The sequence below is a fragment of the Pogoniulus pusillus genome, chromosome Z (genome assembly GCF_015220805.1).
Source record: "Pogoniulus pusillus isolate bPogPus1 chromosome Z, bPogPus1.pri, whole genome shotgun sequence".
In the NCBI taxonomy this organism is placed as follows: domain Eukaryota; kingdom Metazoa; phylum Chordata; class Aves; order Piciformes; family Lybiidae; genus Pogoniulus; species Pogoniulus pusillus.
This window is the reverse complement of record NC_087309.1, coordinates 36052596-36076587: the sequence shown is the minus strand read 5'-3', so window position 1 is coordinate 36076587 and position 23992 is coordinate 36052596. Positions and strand designations below refer to the sequence as shown.

At 41.8% G+C, this 23992-nt stretch overlaps 1 long non-coding RNA gene across 11 annotated transcripts in view; it reads left to right on the top strand.

The window, feature by feature from the left end:
• Nucleotides 1-23992, top strand: part of LOC135173436 (uncharacterized) — a 212312-nt gene that overhangs the window by 65332 nt on the left and 122988 nt on the right. For 9 of the 11 annotated variants that reach the window (XR_010301332.1, XR_010301324.1, XR_010301321.1 and 6 more), the window contains one exon: nucleotides 13717-13815. This is a non-coding gene — a long non-coding RNA (uncharacterized LOC135173436). Of the gene's footprint in view, nucleotides 1-7260; nucleotides 7406-13716; nucleotides 13816-23992 lie in introns of all 11 variants that reach the window. The other 2 variants (XR_010301328.1, XR_010301330.1) reach the window with 1 other exon arrangement.

The following is a 23992-nucleotide window of genomic DNA, read 5'->3' as shown; positions in this document are numbered from 1 at the left end:
AATGAAGCTATTTATTTACAGCTAGCACAATATACAAGCAGATATTTACAGTATATACAGTTATATACAGAAATATACAAAGTAAAAGGTAATACAGAAACACAACTCCCCTCCCAGAAACCTGAGTCCCCAGGAGGGGCTCTCAACCACCCTTCCACCTTCCCCCTACCCCTCTCTACCTTACCCCAGTCCCAAGGAATAATTGAGGCTTGGCCAGAGGTTAAGAAAAAGCAAAGTGGGTTAGGCCAAATGGAAGGTGAGGTTAGGGAGTGAGATGTTGCTCAGCCAGCAGCCCAAGCAAGAGTGAGAGAAAATGGCGAGAGTGTTATCTAATGTTTTCATTTCTTGTTCCCATATTCCTTAGCAAGACTGTAAGGGAAGTAGGCATCACCATTGTTTTCCTTTCACAGCCTGTAATCTAGTTCTTCTCACCAAAACATTCTAGCTAGCTTCAAACTAGCACAAATACCTTTGTTCTTTGACTTTTTTTTTCCAAATGCACCCACTCATAAATCCAACAAATCCTCCAATAAAATCTTGATTATTTGAAAGTGATTTGAGTAAAATAACACACCTAAGCATCTTTGTTACTTCTCTTTCTCTTTTAGCCTTAAGAAAATTCATGTCACACATATATATGATTTTCCTCTATGAACTTATTTCAGAAGTGATGGTATCTTTATATGGAATAAAGAAACCTCTTTTAGTGCAGTTCCTAGCTACCTTAGTGCTTTTGTAATCTTTCTTCTCTTAACTAAGGCGTTTAGATTCTGGTCCTTCCTTTCTCTCAAATCACTCATACTTTTTTTTTAAACATATTATTTCTTTGAACAATGTGAAGCATAGCCACAAAATCCCATGCACACACACTCTGCATTCCCAATTACACTGCCAGATAATGACCACATCTTTTTATTTTCTTAATGTACATTTCTGGTTGTGTTTCTTCACCTATTGCTCAGCTACATCCAGTCACCACTTCTCATGGGAATGTGTTTATCCAGAGTTCAGATCCTTCATCATCAATCACTGCACATTTGTGCCCCTCCAGACTGCTGCATTACACCACAGAAAGGACTATTTTTTTACATTATCTAATTGAACATTGATTGTTTTTCACCTTCTCCAAAGATGATTCAGACTAGTAAGGAAACCAGTGTAGGGCCCAATTTCAGCTGTGGAATCCTTCGAACGGTCACAAAATCCAGCTCAGCTTTTTCAGTGGACTTTGTGGTGGTAAAATTTATGTGACTTAAAACATATTTTTTATAAGGCCAAAATATTAATTTTAAGCTTATTATTTGCATAAGTACTGGGCAGACAACTATATATGCTTGTACTATGTGGTGATTTTCATACTCTCTCTAAATATTTAATCAATAGAGTGATAGGATCTCAATTTTCTCCTCAGCAAAGACTTTTTTTTTTTTTTTTTTTTTTTTTTTTTTTGGCAAAGTATTGCAACTGACTGCTCACTTGAATGTTTAATTTAATACTGACTTATGTGGAAACATGCCAGCTGCTGGTTCATAGAAACAACTTCTAGTGTCACCTCAGTATTATTTCAGTCACTGACATGGCCCAGCTTTACTTAGTTTATGAGATATGAGCTCTCTGACTACAGATAAGTACGCATCCTGGTATCACTGAACAACTCTTTTCCTGCTCTAGTGGCTACAACTTTTACTTTTGGATACAGGTGTCCTTTGTAACATCTGTGCTTTTACAGGAGCTGATGAGTGTGTTATAAAATTTCTCCCATGCAGTCCTTTATTTTAATCTTATTTCCAATTTGGCAATATTTTGCTACTGAAGTTTTGTGGTAGAGAATACACAGCTGATGAGTTTTTTTTTAGTATCTTCCATCCTACACAGAAAAGATGTAATACTTCTCAAGACCACAATTTGGTGATATTCTGTGGGAAGCCAAAGATAACACAGCTTTTATTCTTTTTTTTTTTCCCTTCCATCAAACTGCCTTGAAAAATCTTACTCAAAGTTCTTGTCCACTGCCATCATTTCAGAAGTGGTAAGCATTCATTCTTGCTGCTGAAATAAATGGAAGTGCACAGAACGTGCAGTAACCAGATATTTGAGCATTAATACATTAATGCTTGTTTGTTCACCCCCCCCAACCCTTACATCACTTGCTTCATGTTATGTGACTGTTTATTTTCCTGTAGAAATAATAGTTTAAAAAAAAAAAGTTGTGACTTCTTTTTCAGGGGCTTTAATTTTAATTTTTTGTACTGGTGTGAAATTAATTGGAATATTTTAATGAGAGAAATTAGATTATCGGGTGTTGTGCTAGTTTGAAGCCAGCTAGAATGTTTTGGTGAGAAGAACTAGATTACAGGCTGTGAAAGGAAAACAATGGTGATGTCTACTGCCCTCATAGGCTTGCTGAGATGTGTAAGAACAAGAAATAAAAACACAGATAACCCCTCACTTCTGTTGGGGAGCTGGCTGAGCTGCATCTCTAACCTCACCCCTCTCTGCTGTTTCTTTTCTAATGCATTTTGCTTCCTAACCCCCTGGCCAAACCTTCATTCTTCCTTAGGACTGGGGTAAGGTTGAGAGAGGTAGGGGGAAGGTGAAGGGGTAGTTGAGAGCCCCTCCTGGGGACTCAGGTTTCTGGGAGGGGAGTTGTGTTTCTGTATTACCTTTTACTTTGTATATTTCTGTATATAACTGTATATACTGTAAATATCTGCTTGTATATTGTGCTAGCTGTAAATAAATAGCTTCATTCAAAATTTCCAGAGTTGGCTGAGTCTAGTCTGGGTGATTTTACAAAATGTGGGGGGGTGGCAAACACCCAAACCATCACAGGTGTGAAAAGAAAACAGTGATGATGTCTACTTCACTCATAGGTTTGTTGAGATGCATAAAAACTGGGACACAAACATAGATAAGGCAATGTTTCTCTCTGGCTTCTGCCTTATTAACTGCATCTGCTTGACTCCGCACATAACTCAACTAATCATGTTGGTTCTAACCTCCTTACCAATTCTTCCAACTCATCTTGCACGTAAGGCAGACTCTGAGATAAGGGAGGGGGGCATGAAAAGGTGGAAGAGTGGTTGGGAGCCCCTCCTGGGCACACTGATTGTTGAGAGGGGTATTATGTTTTTGAATTACTTTTAACTTGTATACTGCTGTATATAGCTGTAAATATCTGTAATATATTGTAAATATCTGCCTGTATATTGTGCTAAGCATCATTACTTAACTTCCAGCCATTTGAGTCTAGTCTGGGTGAATTTCATTGTGTGGGGGAGCAGGTAACTCCAAAACCACTACACTTTTCCTGCAGTTTCAGAGTAAGCAGGCAAGTAAAGCTGCAGAAGGTGGTGCAGGTGCTTGAAGGTACTATTTGCATTAGGATTTGGAAATCCATTTTCAGAATTTGGAATGAAAGGGAGGGATAATTTAACAGAGAAACTGGGAGGATGGACAATATTATTTAAAAGAAGAATCAGTGCTGATAGCACGATAGAATTGCTGAAAGGGGTTGTGTTGTTAAAACAAGCAGTACTCGTGTGTGACTTCTGTGCTGGGAAAGGATCTAATCACACAGCTGTTGCCCACAGCACATTGTAGTGGTGGCAGGTGGGATAATTGCCACATCATAAACACCCATGAGCACCACTTAGGAAGGCCTAGTTCAGGACCATGCTTTGTATCACATCCTAGAGGTTAATAATTGGCTTGCAGTGGGGGATTTGGTTGTGCCCATGCATAAAGGAGCTATGCAGAGGGTTGATAAACTCAGGATGTGCCATAGCAGTGTTTACAAGTGGGATGATTTTTGAGCTGGTGTTGTGGAAGAGGAAGCATGGTGGTGACAGCTGGATCTCCTGGGTAAGAGGGTTCACCAGGACCCAGGCTGTTGAAAGGCTGTGGAATCATGAATTGGAAATGGAAAGCTCAGCAAGGGCCTGAGGCTACTGTCAGAGCAAAACCAAGCTCCATAGGAGTCTCAGCGTCTGCAGTAGCAGCAGAGTGTTGACATACAGGACGATGCTGAAGGAGCTTTCACCTTCTGGATGGAGATATAAGTCATGTAACTTTCTTAAACTTGGCTGGTATTGGAGTGCCCCTTGCTAAGCATCCTGGACAGGGCAGGTTTAATGTCTTCATTGTCATAGGAAAGTTATTTCCTTTGGTATGAAAGACAAAATTTTATTTTCTTTTTTAAATCAAACTCAAAAATTACAAGCTTGCATTTCTGATAGCTGCAGTTCCAGCTCAATTATCATCTCTGTCTTGTTAGGGTGTGTTACATGGTACTTGTAGAAAAAAATGTTAATGAAAGTGACATAATAAAGTTTAAAAAATTGTTTCACATTTACTCAAGAAACTTTACAAAGAGTTAATTCAAGAAACCTGGCAAGCCATTGGAAAACATTGATTTTGACTGGACTGTGTTTTCAGAAGTTAGAAGCTGTAACAAGAATTTAACATTTCAATAAATTGATTTTCATATTCCAAAGAAAAAAAAATAGAAAATTTTCTTCATTTGCTAGATAGCAGAAGAATCACATCTGCATGTCATAGAAAGTAAGAAATCTCTTAAATGTTACCAGTAAGTGGACACAGGTCTTTTTTGTATGCATCATTCTCTCATTTTCACAACAAATTCTAGTGTTTTCCAGCCTAGCATATACTCAGCTAACAAGTACATATATGAACATGCATTCATACACACATTACACTTATGCATATAAACATATAGAAGATCAGCTCTGAAATGGCTTAATCATATGTTGTGGAGGGCCTGTAGGTCCGAAAACAGGCTTATTTATGCTTTGCCCTGCCTGTACATGGTTTTCTGCCCAAACCAGATGTAAACACATTAAATGGATAAAAGGGGCACAAAGTCCTGGTGCCATGAAGTCTGGCCTGCCCAGGGTCCAGGTTGTACAATGTGGTTGTAAACATGTTTGTGTAAGCCCATGCACCCAGCTCATGCTTGCTGGGTGCTAATCCTGTGTGTTTACCACATTTAGAAAGTCCAGGCCTGTGGCTTTTGCCTATTATGGTATTGTTTGGCTGACTGCCAAAACCTGATCGGTCATTCTAGAGTCCAAGGGGCCATTAATCCTGGCCCACATTTAATAAATGGGGACACACAGGTAAACAGCCAGCTCACTCGCTCACTTGCTTACTCCCCTGCATTGCTTGCCTGCCTGCATACTCACTTGCAGAGCTTGCTTAAGCCTGCCTGTATATATGTGGAGCTCAGACTCCAGTGCAGCTGTGCACCCTATTGTATGCCTGCTGCCTTATCATTGCCTGGTAAGCACACCACTGCCACTGAGTTAACCAGGAGCAGACCCCACTTGCCTGCATGTGATCACCCTGCTAGCCAGCGTGAGACCGTGCTCAGACTGGATGGCACCGTACTCCTTCTGCATCTGAGGTCCTGCTTGCCAGTCCCTGGACAGAGCATCCAGAAGCAGCCAGGAGGCAAGGGCAGAGATTGCATCCTTTGCCAGGAGAACAAGGTCAGAGACCCAGAAACTGGGAAGATTCTCCTTTCCCCTGAAGCCAGGAGGATTCCAGCCCCAAAATCCACAGGCAAAGACTCCCCTGAAGTTTGGACATTAGTAGTAATAGGCTGTGACGTAGCCCCAGAGGGTGATTGATAATTAATCAGAATTTGTAAGCAAATGCTTTAATGCCTCTGTAATTTCTATTGCCTCCTGCCATAGAGCAGAAAGAGCATTCTGCCCACTTGCTGGGCAAATAGCACATAGACCCCAAGTGGCATTAAGCCGCAGGGAAAATCCTCTCTCTGTTTATAGTTTGAACTGTTTGTTAGTTATTAATAAGTTATGGTTTGGTGTTAATCCTACAATGTCTTTATGACTGTGTAGATCCTTTTAATATTAATATATAGTGGTTGAGGGTGGCAAGAGTTCAAAATATTGAAGTTAATAAATATACATTTTTATAGGATATTATCTTGCACCGATTAATTTCTTCCCTCCACCACAATTGGCGTAGGTGGGAGAATACCACTCCGCAACATCATGTAAATATGCCAGTGTATTGACTGCTCTCAATTTCCTTCTCTTTTAACTTTGATGTCAAGAATAAGCTCAAATCGGCTCTGTTGTCTTTGTTACACAGTTTCAGTCATCATCCAGAAGACTAGAAATAACATAATGTGAATCAGTGGGAAAAAGATCCCCAAACAGTCATAAGAAATTGAGACATAAACTTAATTCTATTCCTTTTTGTACATCAAAAGTGTGTCATTCCCCATTTTGCAAATACTTATGCATGCAAGAATCCCCTTCAGGGCAGTTAGATGATTCACATGCATAATATTAAACACTAGAATTGCAGCACAGTGGTCTTATTTGTTGAATTTCTCTTACAACGAGAATTTTAGTCACATCTGTGCATCACTATGGATAGCCCTTGCACAAGTGAAACCCCATCATGGCTCATCCTGAAGAAGCATTGACTCCAGTGAGACAACTGTTTTAAGGAGCAGGGTGTTGCTTGTGAGAACTGAAGTCAGAAAGTGCTCTGAATCAACTGATATATTGATAGGGGTTTATCTGAGAAGGATGAACATAAAAACATGACAAAAATAGTGTCTGTGTTTAATCTGCACTTACCTGTTTCGCAAAGTGTCAGTTAGTTTGGGGTGCTCCTGTTGAATGGGTCTTTATTTGAAAGTATAAAATACATGTATATATATAAATATAAGGTATACATATATGTATAGATTGGACTTGATGATCTCAAAGGTATTTTCCAACCTGATTAATTCTGTGATTCTGTGATATACATACACACATATAAAATACACACATATATAAGATACTTATATTTATGAAATACATTACTTTTTTATATATATATTTACATATATGTTTATGTATGTATATATGTGTATATATATAGATATATGTATGTATGTATGGCTGTTTCCCATTTTGAATGACAGACGATAAAGAAAATAATCATTTTGATTTGTTATGATTTGCAGGGACAGTACTGGAAAATTGAGTAAAAATGGAAAAAAAACAGCTTCTTTTGTTGTTGTTTTAGTGAAGTGATGTGTAAGCAGAGCTGCAATAGTTTGTGTTTCAATTGCTTTTAAAGGCCCCTGTCCTGTGAATGCTTTGGGGCCCACAGTGACTCAGAGTGGGGTTCTGCATGGATTTGCTTCCCTGTCCCTGCACTCATGTTTACCTGCTGGGAGGACTGAATGCTTATGCTTAACTTTTTGTGCCTTAGCCATGCCACTGAACTCAGATGGGGGAGCTGACCTTATGAAATAGCTACATCAGGAGTGTACAGCACATTATTCTCACAGCAGTGCTGCATACAGACAGCAAGCATAACTTGCACTGCAGCCTGAAGCAACCTGAAATAGACTGAGGTAAGAGGTAAGAAACTTTATTCTAATATAGAGGCAAATTAGTATAGTGAAGGATTAGCAGACACTAAGTTGTAACACAGTTTTGGGTTGTGATTCATTTTTTAAGGTTAAAAAGATAAAAAAAGGACAGGAAGGAAGATGTTTTGAAAATGATTAGCAAAGCATTTCTGAGAAACATTTTCTACATAAATATGATTTTGTGCTTTATAAACTCACATACACTTGAAATGAAAAACAAATTCATTTAACTTCATGGAATGGTGATATAGGAAGGATATAGGTAGTGGATGTCTTTGCCCATGTAACACTTACATATCTTTGTAATTTGGAGAAAGATATTTTACCTAGTTTTTCTGAATGTCTTGTTATGAACAGTATTGTCTTGAAGTTAAAAATGATAAATATCTTCCCATCTCTCTTTTCTTTAGACTGAATTTTGTCACAACTTCAGGATGGCAACTTGTGCTACCCACAGTCATAACATAATTCAGCATTACCTGTATTGGAGGTGTATCTTTTACCCATTCATAGAAGGCATGCAGTTGTTATGACAATATTCATAGAATGGTCTGGGTTGGAAGGGACCTCTGAAGGTCATCTAATTCAAACCCCCCCCCTCCTGCAGACAGAAGGCACATCCTCAACTAGACCAAGTTCAATACAATATTCACCTGTAACACTACTTGTCCTGATTATTTTATCTAATGAATGTTGGGAAAGATATTCTCTCACATGACTTAGATTAAACCTGTAAAACAAGTATTTCTCACCTTACTTTTCCTTGCTTATTTACATCTTATCAATGTATACAAATATCTGAGAGCTGCGTGTCAAGTGGGTGGATCCAATCTCTTTTCACTGGTCAGCAGCAGTAGATAAGGAGCAACAGCTACAAATTGGAAGATAGAAGGTTTCACCTGAATGTGAGGAGAAACTTCTTTACAGTGAGGATGACGGAGCACTGGAACAGGCTGCCCAGGGAGGTTGTGGAGTCTCCTTCTCTGGAGATTTCAAAACCCACCTGGATGCATTCCTGTGTGTACTACCCTAGGAGATCCTGCTTGGCAGGGAGGTTGGACTCAGTGATCTCCAGAGGTCCCTTCCAACCCCTAAAGCTCTGTGATTCTTTGATGTCTATAGTGTATCTTTCCAATACTTAACTTTGAGCCACAATTACTTTTTTTATTATGCATATGTTTATTTGGTGTACGTGAATAGAGCTAATCTAACTTGAGCAGTTACAAGGAAATGGACTCAGAAAGTAGAAATTCTAAAGTATGGCAGGGAAAAAAACCCACTGTTGCATCTACAAAATAGAGAAGAACAATCTGTGCTATGTAAATATCAAATTCCGTGGGATAAAAATGCTGCAATGGACCAAAACTCTCAAGTGCTTACCTTGATAAAGTTATTACATAGAATTTTATAGTCAATACATTGTAAAAGAGATATATTTATTATTCTTGTCTTTCTTATATCAGCTTTTCCATTTATTCATCAGACATCTTTCCAGAGGAATGTATTGTTGCTTTCAGATAGAAAAACCTGCATTGTACCTAGGTATTTTGCACCAACCAACCAAGGCTAGTTTGCAGGTGAATTTCAGCAGCCTGTTTTGTTCTTTCATTTACCTGGCATGTTTTGGAGTATGTCATCATACAGTTCTGCTATATGTTTGTGGAATGGACGCAAAGAGGTTTGAAAAGGAGTTTGGGTATCAGAGGATGAAGACACTACTGAAAGTTGGGTGTCCACATGCCTGAACCAAAGCCTTCATGCCTTTGTCTCATGAAGTTCTGCAGGGTTTGCCTGAAGGACTACTGGTGTTTCAGGTCTAGTGCTAAAGGCAGGCAAGGCTTATATAAGATTTTGGATACTTATCCTAGTAAGAGTGTAATTAAATAATCATAGAATCGTAGAATCAACCAGGTTGGAAGAGACCTCCAAGATCATCCAGTCCAACCTATCACCCTGCCCTATCCAATCAACTAGACCATGGCACCAAGTGCCTCATCCAGTCTTTTCTTGAAGACCCCCAGGGACGGTGCCTCCACCACCTCCCTGGGCAGCCCATTCCAATGGCAAATCACTCTCTCTGTGAAGAACTTCCTCCTAATATCCAGCCTATACCTACCCTGGCACAACTTGAGCCTGTGTCCCCTTGTTCTATTGCTGGTTACCTGGGAGAAGAGGCCACCCCCACCTGGCTACAATGCCCCTTCAGGTAGTTGTAGACAGTAATAAGATCACCCCTGAGCCTCCTCTTCTCCAGGCTAAACAACCCCAGCTCCCTCAACCTCTCCTCATAGGATTTGTGCTCCAGGCCCCTCACCAGCTTTGTTGCCCTTCTCTGGACATGTTCCAGCACCTCAACCTCCTTCTTGAATTGAGGAGCCCAGAACAGGACACAGTACTCAAGATGTGGCCTGACCAATGCTGAGTACAGGGGAAGAATAACCTCCCTTGTCCTACTGGCCACACTGTTCCTGATGCAGGCCAGGATGCCATTGGCTCTCTTGGCCACCTGGGCACACTGCTGCCTCATCTTCAGCTTACTATCTATCAGTACCCCCAGGTCCCTTTCCTTCTGGCTGCTCTCCAGCCACTCAGTCCCCAGCCTGTAGCGCTGCTTGGGGTTGTTGTGGCCAAAGTGCAGAACCCTGCACTTGGCCTTGTTAAATGTCATCCCATTGGCCTCTGCCCACCCATCCAGCCTGTCCAGGTCCCTCTGCAGGGCTCTCCTACCTGCCAACAGATCAACACCTGCTCCCAGCTTGGTGTCATCTGCAAACTTACTGATGCTGGACTCAATGCCCTCGTCCAGATCATCAATAAAGATATTGAACAGGACTGGGCCCAGCACTGATCCTTGGGGAACACCACTAGTGACCATTCACCACCACTCTCTGAGCTCTGCCATCCAGCCAGTTCTTGACCCATATCAGAGTGAATCTGTCCAAACCATGAGCTGCCAGCTTGGCCAGGAGCTTCTTGTGGCAGACAGTGTCAAAGGCTTTGCTGATGTCCAGGTAGACTACATCCACAGCCTTCCCCACATTCACCAGGCAGGTAACCTGATCATAAAAGGAGATCAGGTTGGTGAGGCAGGACCTGCCCTTCCTAAACCCATGCTGGCTGGGCCTGATCCCTTGGCCATCCTGTAGGTGCTTTGTGATGGCACCCAAGATGACCTGTTCCATGACCTTGCCTGGCACTGAGGTCAGGCTGACAGCTCTGTAGTTTTCTGGCTCCTCCTTACTACCCTTCTTGTGAATGGGTATCACATTGGCCAGCTTCCAGTCTTCAGGGACCTCTCCAGTGAGCCAGGACTGCTGATAAATGATGGAGAGTGGCTTGGCCAGCTCAGCTGCCAGCTCTCTCAGCACCCTAGGGTGGATCCCATCTGGTCCCATGGACTTGTGAGGATCCAAATGACGCAGCAGGTCCCTTACTGCTTCCTGATGGATCAGAGGGGGACTGTACTGGTCCCTGACTCCATCCACCACTTCAGGAGTCCAGCTGTCCTGGAGACAACCTGTCCCACTAGTGAAGACTGAGGCAAAGAAGGTGTTAAGCACCCCTGCCTTTTCCTCATCCTTTGTCACTATGCTCCCCTCTCTATCTAGTAAGGACTGGAGGTTGCCCTTGGCCCTTCTCTTGCCATTCATATATTTAAAGAAACACTTTTTATTTTCCTTGACAGCTGTGGCCAGCCTAAGCTCTAAGTGGGCTTTTGCCTCTCTAATTTTTCCTCTACAAGACCTAGCAACTTCCTTGAACTTCTCCTGGGACACCTCCCCTCTCTTCCAAAGGTGGTAACTCTCTTTTTAATCTTTACTTCCTTCAGCAGCTCCCTGCCCATCCAGCCTGGCTGCCTCCCTTGTTGGCTCATCTTCCGGCTCAGTGGCACTGCCTGCTCCTGTGCCTTCAGGAGTTCTTTCTTGAAGTAGGTCCAACCTTCCTGGACCCCTTTGTTTTCAAGGGCTTTTTCCCAAGGAACTTCCTGAATTAGTTACTTAAATATGCTGAAGTCTGCCCTTCGGAAGTCCAGCGTGGAGGTTCTGTTGATGCCCCTCCTGGTTTCTCCATGCATTGAAAACTCTCTAATTTCATGGTCACTGGATCCCAGGCAGCCTCCAACCACCACATCCCCTACCAGCCCCTGTCTATTTGTGAGCAGCATGTCAAGCAGGGCTGCCCCCCTGGTAGGCTCACGTAACAGCTGGGATAGGAAGTTGTCTTCCACACATTGCAGAAACCTTCTAGACTGCTGCTTCTCTGCAGTGTTTAAGTCCCAGCAGATGTCTGGTAGGTTAAAGTCGCCCACCAGAACAAGGGCAGATGATCCTGAGGCAGCCTCCAGTTGTTTAAAGAGTAATAAATCAACCTCTTCTTCCTGATTGGGTGGTCTGTAACAGACTCCAACCAGGATATCAGCCTTGTTGGCCGTTGCCTTAAGTCTCACCCATAATGACTCAACTTGATCATCCTTGATTTCTACCTCCATGACATCCAGAGCATCCCTAATATACAGAGCCACTCCCCCACCCTTTCTCCCTTGCCTGTCTCTCCTGAAGAGTCTGTAGCCATTGATTACAGCACTCCAATCATGTGAGCCATCCCACCACGTTTCAGTGATGGCAACAATATCATAATTTCCCTCCAGCACCAGAGCTTCCAGCTCCTCTTGTTTGTTACCCATACTGCGTGCATTAGCGTACATGCACTTCAGCTGGGCTGCTGCTTTTACTCCTAGCTCTAGCCTACCATCCTCAATTCTCTTTGACTTATCTCTGGTGCTGTCATGTTTAACCCCCTCCCCCTTCCATTCTAGTTTAAAGCCCTCTCAACAAGCCCAGCCAGCTTATGTGCCAGGGTCCTTCTCCCCTTCTGTGACAGTTGTATCCCATCTGCTGATTGCAGACCTGTGGCAAGATGAAGTTCCCCAAGATCAAAGAATCCAAAGTTATGTTGGATGCAGCAACCTCTGAGCCACTTGTTCATCAAATATGCTTTCCTATTCTTCTCTGTATTCCAGCCTGTGACTAAGGGTATAGATGAAAAGATTACCTGTGCCCCTGCTCCCTCAACTGCTTTCCCCAGTGTCTTAAAGTCCCTTTTGATAGCTTTTAGCCCTCTGTTATTAATCTCATCATTCCCTGCCTGCATAACTAATAAGGGATAGTAATCAGAGGGCTGCACTACAGTAGGCAGCCTCCTGGTAACATCCCTGACCCGGGCTCCAGGGAGGCAGCAGAGCTCCCTGTGGAAGGGGTCTGGCCATCATATGGGGCCCTCTGTTCCCTGCAGAAGGGAGTCACCGATAACAATTACCCTCCTCTTTTTCTTCTGGGTACTTGTTCTGATGTCTCGATCTGACCTGTCCTGGCTGAAGATGTGAGCCAGCCACCTTCCTCTGTGATGCTTTTTAGTCATGGAGCTATGAGACTATTTCAGACCAAAATCAAGCTGCAATCTATCACCGGGCCATGGTAGTAATCAAGGAAGTTTTGAGGTACCCCAAGGTACCTAGATTTCTTGCATCTGTGCATTAAAAAAAAAGCTGATTTTTGTCTCTCTGTCTAGATAAAGGTATTTTGGGGCTTCAGCTAGTAAAATGGTATTAAACTAAAAAAAAACCCAACAACCAAACAACAACAACAACAATAAAAATCTGAGCCAGAGGGATGCTGCTCAGCCTTGCAAAACTATCTCATAAATGAGTCATGCTCTAAGCTGATTTTATGCCCAGGAAATATATTTCTTTAAAAAAAATTCTTGCATGAACCTCTACTAACAGCAATACCTTTTGCATAATGCCTTAAGCCAGCATACCTAACTCTGAGGTAATAAGCCTCACAACTAGTCAATGTGTCTGAGTATGGTTTTATTCCTTTTTCACAGACATAGAGGTAAACACAGAGGTAAAGAGTTTAGAGGTCAAGTACAAGATATTGGCAGAAATGTGGTTAAAAATAGGGGGTTTCTAGTGCTTTTTGTATACTAGGAGGGCTTGACATTGACAATTCAGTTGTCCTTTTATTCTGATACAAATGAATTTATTATGACAAGAATGTGAAAGAGCAAATATCTGAAAAATTACTGTTCAATTATTTCTGTGTCACGTTGCCTGTAAAACAAATGATTCATCTTCTCTTGGTGGATAAGTGCTCTAGTGCACATAGTGCAAGGTACTATGCATCTGCATCAGAGTGTAATACATTTTGTCCTTTACATCTTTGTGTGAAGTAGAAAAAATGAGCACAACAAACATTTTTTTTTCTGATGCATTTATTAATTCTCTGTTTCAGAGTAATGTGTGGCTATCTTCCTAAGGAGAAGAGCTAAGATGTCTGTTTGGAGATATTCCTGGAATTAGACCAGCGTGAGGTCTCCTCTACCAATATGAGGTAATATCGCCGAAAGGCAAGAAATCGAAAGTGGTCTATTTCCAGCTGAGCGCATGGACAATGTCAAGCCTGGCAAAAGTTCCACATGCCTGGAGACTAATAAACCCCACAGCCCAGGGGAATAGGCAAACCAAGGGACACCAACACCTCTGTAAGGCACAATAAACATGAAGTTCTTTCTGAGGGATAACTTAGTTAAGTGGAGCCAAAAGCTTCTTTAGACGATGGGCAGGTTTATTTAACAGTGATCACTCAGACTTCTGCCTTGTTGAAGCAGCTTCAAACAGGTTAACTCACTGTTTATTTACCTAACAATAAATTGCCATGGTAAATACAAGACTGCTTTCATTTTTGGTTAATTATTAGAGCCTTTGCAACCTGACATTCCATTAAAAGAAAATCAGACCATTTACAATGGACAGTTAATATTATATGGTTTGATGTTGCTCAGCCCTAAGCTTCCTGCTAGAAAAGACAATTATGAGTCAGAAAGCAGTGGTCAAAGGGGCAGAATCTAGCTGGAGGCCTGTATAGAGTAGAGTCCCTCAGTGGTCAGTACTGGGACTGGTACTATTCAATATATTCATCAGCAACCTGGATGAAGGCACAGAGTGTGCTGTCATCTAGTTTGGTGATGACGCAAAACTAGGTGGAGTAGCTAGCACACCTGAAGACTGTGCTGCCATTTGGTGAGAGTTATAGAGGCTGGAGGGCAGGGAGAAATTTAAGGAAGTTCAACAAGGGCAAGTGTAGAGTCTTGTAAATGGGAGAGAACAATCCCATAGATCAGTATAGATTGGGGACTGACCTGCTGGAGAGCAGTGAAAAGGGAAAAGGACATGTGGGTGATAGCGGATGGAAGGTTGACTGTAGTCCTGGCCCCCCATGAATTCACCAGACTAACCCATCCAGTTGGAAGTTAAGGAATGAAGCTGTATTTACAGCATAGCACAAATAGACAAGCAAAAATGCACAGTATATATACATACAGATATTTACAACTATGTACAATTAAATACAAGTTAAAAGCAATACAGAAATACAAATCCCTCCCAAACAGCAGAACTGCCCAGGAGGGCTCTCAAACCAACTCCCTTCCTTCTTTGCACCCATCCTCCCTTACCTCTGAATCTTTTATGTGCAAGGGGTGAGATGCAGGAAGCCAGATAAGGAGTTAGAAGCTGAATTAATTACTTTGAGTTTTACAGATCCAGGCAGGGGAGTTAGTGAAGTGAGTAACAGCCAGAGACTGATTGGCTTTGTTTATGTTTATTGGTTTTGTATCTCTCAGCAGGACAAAGGAGTGATAGAGGCATCACTACTGCTTGTTTTCACAGCCAATGATCTAAAGTATTGTAATTAGCCTCAAACCAGCACAGCCAGCAATGTGCTCTTGTGGCCAAGAAAGCCAATGTCATTCTCTAGTGTATTAAAAGGGCTGTGGTTAATAGGTCAAGAGAGGTTCTCCCTCCCCTCTACTTTGCCCTGGTGAGGCCACATCTGGAATATTGTGTCCATTTCTGAGCCACTCAATTCAAGAGTGACCTCAGGGAACTACTTGTGAAAGTATAGTACAGAGACACAAAAATTATTATGGGAGTAGAACATCTTTACAAGAAGAAGCTGAGGGAGCTGGGGCTCTTTAACTTGAAGAAGAGAGGACTGAGGGGTGACCTCATTAATGTTTATATATAAATAAAGGATGAGAGCCAAGAGGATGGAGTCAGGCTCTGCTCAGTGATGCCCAGTGACAGGACAAGAGGCAATGGGTGGAAGTTGAGGCAGAGGAAATTCCATAGAAACATGAGGAAAAGTTTTTTCACTGTGAGGGTAACAGAACACTGGAACAGGCTGCCCAAGGAGGTTGTGGAGTATCCCTCTCTGGAGATATTCAAGACTCACCTAGATGTGTTCTTGTGTGGTTTGGTATAGCTGATCCTACTCTGGCAGGAGGGTTGGACTGGATGTTCTTTGTGGCTTTTCCCCCGCCCCCCCCCCCCTTTCAACTTTGTAGACACCAGGAGAGGATTTGGTTGCAATTATTTTGCATGAAGGTTAACTTGACAAAAAATGAGAGCCTTACTGGGATGTACACATTTATAAGGTAAATGTGATTTGCTGAGCAGTATGCATGGAAACTAATTAGCTGTGGAATGGTTTTTTGAAATGTTTTCTTTAAATGGTGGTAGCTCAGAAGTAGCAGAAGCAGAAGAGAATACTCCCAGATCTAAGGTATACCTGTCTCATTCTACTTCCTTGAGGCTACATAAATTATGTATGCCCTCTTCACTGTGGTTAACAGTCTGGTCTCAGAAAGATATTAATGATTATGTAATAACTTTCACTAATTATTTCTCCCTTTATAGCATTTAAAGAATTGGTTTTGTTGACAATAGTAAAGGATAATGAATGGCCATTAAGCTGTCTGTAGTACAAATTGAAATGCTCATAGCATCTGCTAATAATTTTAGCAAGACAAAGTCAGTATAATTTAAATTATATTACTGGTACATTATGCTCCTGCTGCCTCTTTTGGGAAGAGGAATAACCCTCAAATGTTTCTGTTGCTTATGTAACCTGAAAAACTTGCACCAGGGCACTCAAATTATTATCAGATTGTTATCAATGTATCCCTAAATACATTGAAAACAATGCACAAATCCTTTGTTTTGAGAAATCCCCTTTACCTGCCAGGTTTGACCTGATTTCAATAGGAGTTTTGTAAGCAGTGGGTTGAAAATCTAGGTTCTAATAAAATAGAAATTCTCCAAAACTACAAATGACAAAAGTCAAATGCATTTTAAGGAAAAACTTGAATGAAGATATTTTTCACAAGTTTGTCAGTTATTTCATTCAGTTATCAAAAGTCTGTATGCACAAGTCAATATAAAGTTAATAAATGTCTCAAGGAGTAGAACACACTTGTGAGATTTCTAGGTCTTAACATCTCTTGAAGACAAATGCTACTTCATTTCTTAATAACTATCTGAACTACATTCTTGCTGCCAGGTCAAAATGTCACGACACATATGCCCAGTTCTCATTAAAAGGAATTGTGTACATCATTATGTATGCATTTATATACACATGTATGCATATCCCCTTCTTATTTCTCACGGTCTCTAGTTCTAGAAGTAAATGAAGTGTTTGTCTTGTTTAGAGGTGTTTTCTTGAAGTGTACATTGCTCTCTAACACAAATACCTTGTCAATTTCTTATGTTCTAACACAAATATTTTGTCAATTTCTTATGTAATTTAAACAATATTTTATTAATTTAAAATACAACAAAATGCTTAATCTCTTTAGCATTTTTAACCATAGCACCATTCTGTGAAAACATTAATGAGATCTAAGATTGATTTTGACGTAGTTAGTCCCCTTGGTCCTGCCTTCCACGTAACTCCAGTGTTGGTCTTCTTCTGGTACAAAAGCCGTGGAAACAGTAGCATATCTAAGTCTCCTGTAAATATCTAGTCTCTTGGAAAGTAATTAATACCTTAATTTAGGAAGCAGGTACAGAGAGAATATGAATTACCTTGCAGTGTTATGCAGCTGTTCATTGGGAAGGCTTTGACGAAATTTCATCTAAATGTAGATGTGGTCCCACCTGAACTGTTGATGCGCAGGGAGAATCACTGAGGTAGCTAACAGCACCTAGGTTGCCTTATCCCTGCAAATGAGTTTGGATGGGACAGATTTTGTATTTGGCTAGGCTGACTTGGATCATTAACTTGACTGGAGCTGATGTGGTATCTGTTAATCTTCTGAAGAACAGAAATATCAGAGGTAATATTTTTTTATTTTTAATAATAATAATTATATATATATATATATATATATATATATATATATATATATGAAAAAAAATCTTTTTATCTTTCTGGCCTAATGAGTCTTTGAGTATTTCTTTGCAAGTTAAGGAGTGAGGATTGTATGCCCTCACCTGGGAACTGCCTATTCCTGATGGTGAGGTTTAGTTCTGACTTCCTCTGCTGAGGTGAGACCTAGAGGCAGCTGATAATGAGGCTCAGCAGAAGGTGAAATTGAGGCTGGCTGGATCCAGGCTAACTCATTCGTCCTGACTCATTCATCTTGACATCTCTTCTAGCTCTGCCAAATAGGTCAGAGTTTGGTGGTGAGTTTGTGATAGGCAGATGAACAGATTGCTGAATCTGTCAGAAACAAGGCTACTTTTTAATTGAAAAGTAAGGCTCTTGAGCAAAGCTTTGTCAACAGCATCTTCCACTCTCCTGCCACCACCTCCTCTCCTACCTATCACATGCAGCTTTTTTGCTTCTTTATGATACAAAATGACCCTGTGATGAAATGACCTCCTTTGTGCTGAGAGGGGTAAGTTTTAGCAACCAAGATGAAAGCAAAGGGTAAAATATGTATCAATAGCTACCCCACACCACTCCTCTATGTACAGTTTCACATCATAAATGCTGTTCAGCTTTAATTAACTGATCAGTGCAATCACTTGCAGACAATGTTATACTTCTTCCATGTTCTATCTGTTAACTGAACACTCAGTCCTTTTGTCATTGGTGGAAAAAACCCCTGATGTACATTGGAATGTATATGGCAAAGATAAAAAGGCAAGCCCTTCTCCTTGCATGAACACCTGGGAAAGTTGTTGAGTCCGGGAGTTTTTTGTAAGTCAGTACACCAAAAGTTTCAGTAGGAGAGAATTATGTGGTTCAGCTTTTGAAAGTTTGGAACTGTAAGAATTAAGCCTTCCTTTGAAGCCATTCTGCTGCTGTCACATACTGCTTTTCTCACTTATTCAAACATCTGAGTTTGAAGGTAAGATCTTCAAAGCTGTAGTGCAGGTTCCTTTCATCTGAGCCAACGGAGCAACCAATAACTGAGGTCAGACACTTTGCTGTATGTGGGCAGCTCTCAGAGTCAGAGATGACATGTACTTTGCCACCAGGTTTTGCAGCAGAGGCAGCAGTGAATAGGAAAGGGGGTGGCTGAGATGTGCTTTTGCAGCTGGGGTGGGCTTGGTAGCCCAGGGGCTCTGCAAGAATTATAACCCTACAAGCATTTTATTTGCAAAGTGGGTATTTGTTGGCTACCTGTGAAGAGTGCATCATACTGAGGAACAAGGGCTATAAACTGAGTGGAATTCTTAGCACAGTGAAAAGAAATAAGAACAGATCTTTTGTTTCCTGAATCACACCTAAGTGTGCTTTCCTTTAGTAAATCAACTTTTTAAAGCTTGTGTTGGCTTTTTCTCCTTCAGATGTTATATATAACTACCTTTGCCACAGTGGAGTGCTGTATATATATGTATGCATGGAAATAAAACTCAAAGACAACAGAATGTAGTGTGTTTCAAAGCATGGGGAAGCAAGAATACCCCTGGGGAGCTCTCTCTGAAAACTGCAAGACTGGTTCTTCTTTTCAGAGATGCTGTTTGCAGTATTATCACATTCTCTGTGCTCAAATAATTTTATCAAATCATTAACAATCATGTGCTGCTTATACATCATGTTCAAGACATGGTGTATCTTGGAATACACCATAGTAGGAAAGTTATCAATGGATGTTTACTAGTTCCAAATCCATTTAGCACTCTGAGTGCTGTGCTGTGGCACCATGCTTTGCTGTAGACAACTCACCCACCATCAAGTTGAACTTCAGAAAAATTACAGTGGAAGGGTTCAAGGCCCAGTTTGAATCAAGAGTTTTACCAGGCTACCATTCATACATCACTATAGGGAAACAGCAGCATTGTGTGATTGCTGCCTTTGTATAAACATTAGCATCTACTTGTGCAAAAAACATCATAATTTTCTCTTATAAAATGCTTTTATAAGCATTTATTTTATTTACATTGTGTTGTGAATTTTTTTTCTTTCTTTTCTTTTTTTTTTTTTCCCCAGAAATAGAAAAAAAAATGCATTTATGGGGCTACAACTCTAATATGAAATTGTATGCATCTGGATGAATATTTTTACATATATAAAAGAAGATCAGATTTTGACAGCTGAAACTCCCACTGTCAACAACAACATAAGGTAGAATGAAACTGACTGCTGAGCTCCCCAAAACTTAGAGCAGTAATCCCAGAGAAAGTCAGTCAGTATAAGCAGAGAATCTACCAGGTGAATAGACCAAACCCAACCCAAACCAAACACTTTAACTCCCTGTTTTTAATCTGCTTGTCTCGATTCTAATTTAAATTTCCCAGAGACTCAAATATAGTTGATAGAACAAATAACAAATTATAGGATGCCTTTCCCACCTCCCCCTTCTCTCCCGAAGAAAAGGAATTAGATGTAGAGAGAGGAAGGATAAGCACACCCAAATAAATAATCTCACTCCAATTTGGAAAAGTTTAGCAAAAAATAAAAGGTATCTGAGGTGGGGAAGTTACAAAGGCATAGGGAAGGGAAAACAAGATACAAAATGTATAAATACAACCATATTTTGATGGCAATGGGTTTGTCTGCCTCGTGGGTGATGGCCACGTGGTAAAGCAAATAGCAGCAGGACAATGGATTGTGATCCTGGTAAGCAGGAGGCAGAGAGAGAGCAAAAAAATCCCAGGAAGTCCCCCTCCTTTTATGGATCTTAGACAGGAAGGGGGAGTTGGCTAACCACCACACCTGATAGTGTTCAGACCCACCCCCCGGGAAGGATCAAGACCACTTAGGGTCAAGGTCAAGACCACTGCCCCAGGAGGGTTAACCCTGTACACTGCTGAAGGCTGCAGACATGACTTCCAATGCCTCCAGCTGTTACCTTCCTTCTGCATTAGAGCCTTGTGAATCACTTAATCAGAGAATTGGTTTAATTGGAAAAGACCTGTGAGAGTACAACTATTAACCCAGCACTGCCAGGTCACCACTAAACCAGGTCCCTCAGCACCACATCTACACAGCTTTTAAGTCTCTCCTGGGATAGGGACTCCATCACTTTTCTAGGCAGACAGTTCCAGGGCTTGAAAACACTTTCAGGAAAGAAATTATTCTTTCTGTCCAGTCTAAATCTTCCCTGGCTCAACTTCGGCCTGTTTCCTCTTGTTCTACCTTGGAAGAAAAGACCAACCCAACCTAGCTCTAACCTCCTTTGAGGGAGCTATAGACAGCCAGGTTTTCCCTCAACCTCCTTTTCTTCAGGCTAAACAGGACCAGTTCCCTCAGCTGCTCCTTACAAGATTTGTACTCTAGACTCTTCAGTATATTCACCAGTATTCACCCAAATACCTCCATCATTGGCAATAAATATTTGTTCATATTTCAAGTTATTTGCTCTGCTCTTCACTGTATGAATATTCTAAGAAAGCTCTTCTGTGCATGAATATTTTAAGTCTACTGGAAGAAATTTTCTGTTACAGAGAATTTTAAACAAATATTGTCATGACATGGAACCTTTTCATTCATGATCGTAGGTGTGAGAAGCTGCATTCCGAAAGCAGCATTAAATTAATTAAGTTAATTAAATTAGTTAAACATTTGATGTGTACTTATGTAGCCAAATGAGGCTAGGGATTTAGAAACAATTATTTCAGAAACGATTTTCACAGTTATTCATAAACTAAGTAGCTAATATATCAAAGAAAATTTGAAAAATATATGTATTTATATTAGATGTACGTAAGATTTCTTTATCTTTTATTTATACTCTATACTCTTGCACTCTTGGCTGTATAAAATCTAGTAACTTCTCTAGCTCTCCTCTTCAAATTCCAGCAAGGCAAGATGGCACTGCCTTGGGCACAACTCTCTCTATTTATCCCTGTAGCTCCCATCTGTTTTGTAGTACCACTTTCCAATGCATTAAGCACTGTACAGACATGTCATATTTTCCAAGTAGATGAAGTCCCAAGTAGCTGTGTTGCTACAGATGATATATTCTTCCTCCATTTCAATCTTCTCACACATGATAGTCTTTTAGGAGACTCTTCATAATTTCAGGCTTTTTGGAAGGAGTAATTTTTTCCCCTGTCTCTTAAAGTTGTGTTGGGGGTAGGTATAAGAAGGCAAGGTGTGTGTATGGGCCTTTAGAAGTGTTTTTCCTCATCTCTGTTTTTTTTTCAAAACCATCAGCCTGGAAGACTGTGGTGACTCATAGCTACATTTTCTTTAAAGATCTTCAAATGATTGGTTTCTGTCAGCTCCACAAGGGAAATCACCTGGCTGACACTGTTCCCAGGAGCTTGGTCCTCCTGAACTTGCAGAAGAGAGGGGAATATAGTGACAAAGGATGAGGAAAAGGCAGAGGTGCTTAACACCTTCTTTGCCTCAATCTTCAATAGTGGGACAGGTTGTCTCCAGCTGGAGTGGTGGATGGAGTCAGGGACCAATATAGTCCCCCTCTAATCCATGAGGAAGAAGTAAGGGACCTGCTGTGTCATTTGGATCCTCACAAGTTTATGGGACTGGATGGGATCCACCCTAGGGTGCTGAGAGAGCTGGCAGCTGAGCTGGCCAAGCCACTCTCCATCATTTATCAGCAGTCCTGGCTCACTGGAGAGGTCCCTGAAGACTGGAAGCTGGCCAATGTGATACCCATTCACAAGAAGGGTCGCAAGGAGGAGCCAGAAAACTACAGAGCTGTCAGCCTGACCTCAGTGCCAGGTAAGGTCATGGAAGAGGTCCTCTTGAGTGCCATCACAAAGCACCTACAGGATGGCCAAGGGATCAGGCCCAGCCAGCATGGGTTTAGGAAGGGCAGGTCCTGCCTCACCAACCTGATCTCCTTTTATGATCAGGCTACCTGCCTGGTGAATGTGGGGAAGGCTGTGGATGTAGTCTACCTGGACATCAGCAAAGCCTTTGACACTGTCTGCCACAAGAAGCTCCTGGCCAAGCTGGCAGCTCATGGTTTGGACAGATTCACTCTGTGCTGGGTCAAGAGCTGGCTGGAAGGCTGAGCCCAGAGAGTGGTGGTGAATGGTGCCACATCCAGTTGGCAGCTGTCACTAGTGGTGTTCCCCAGGGATCAGTGCTGGGCCCAGTCCTGTTCAATATCTTTATTGATGACCTGGACGAGGGCATTGAGTCCAGCATCAGTAAGTTTGCAGATGACACCAAGCTAGGAGCAGGTGTTGATCTGTTGGCAGGTAGGAGAGCCCTGCAGAGGGACCTGGACAGGCTGGATGGGTGGGCAGAGGCCAATGGGATGACATTTAACAAGGCCAAGTGCAGGGTTCTGCACTTTGGCCACAACAACCCCAAGCAGTGCTACAGGCTGGGGACTGAGTGGCTGGAGAGCAGCCAGGAGGAAAGGGACCTGGGAGTACTGATAGATAGTAAGCTGAAGATGAGGCAGCAGTGTGCCCAGGTGGCCAAGAGAGCCAATGGCATCCTGGCCTGCATCAGGAACAGTGTGGCCAGTAGGACAAGGGAGGTTATTCTTCCCCTGTACTCAGCACTGGTCAGGCCACATCTTGAGTACTGTGTCCTGTTCTGGGCTCCTCAATTCAAGAGAGATGTTGAGGTGCTGGAACATGTCCAGAGAAGGGCAACAAAGCTGGTGAGGGGCCTGGAACACAAATCCTATGAGGAGAGGCTGAGGGAGCTGGGGTTGTTTAGCCTGGAGAAGAGGAGGCTCAGGGGTGATCTTACTACTGTCTACAACTATCTGAAAGGACATTGTAGCCAGGTGGGGGGTGGCCTCTTCTCCCAGGCAACCAGCAACAGAACAAGGGGACACAGTCTCAAGTTGTGCCAGGGTAGGTATAGGCTGGATATTAGGAAGAAGTTCTTCACAGAGAGAGTGATTTGCCATTGGAATGGGCTGCCCAGGGAGGTGGTGGAGGCACCGTCCCTGGAGGTCTTCAAGAAAAGCCTGGATGAGGCACTTGGTGCCATGGTCTGGTTGACTGGCTAGGGCTGGGTGCTAGGTTGGACTGGATGATCTTGGAGATGTCTTCCAACCTGGTTGATTCTGTGACTCTATGATATGCCTAGGTTTTCCACAAGAAGTCAGTTGATGGTAAAGTCTATGTGTCCCTCGCTGAATGAAGATGAACAAGTATCACAATAATTAAATTATTGTAGGCTATATTCTTCTCCAGTTGTTTACATATTTACCAGTTTTCTGACTTCATTCCTGCTCCTGAAAGCTCTTACCATAACACTTGATCTTGATCTTAGTTCTTCTCTAAAGGAAAAACATCTAAGGTCATATGTAGGAGGGATTCTTAGGCACCTCAAACAA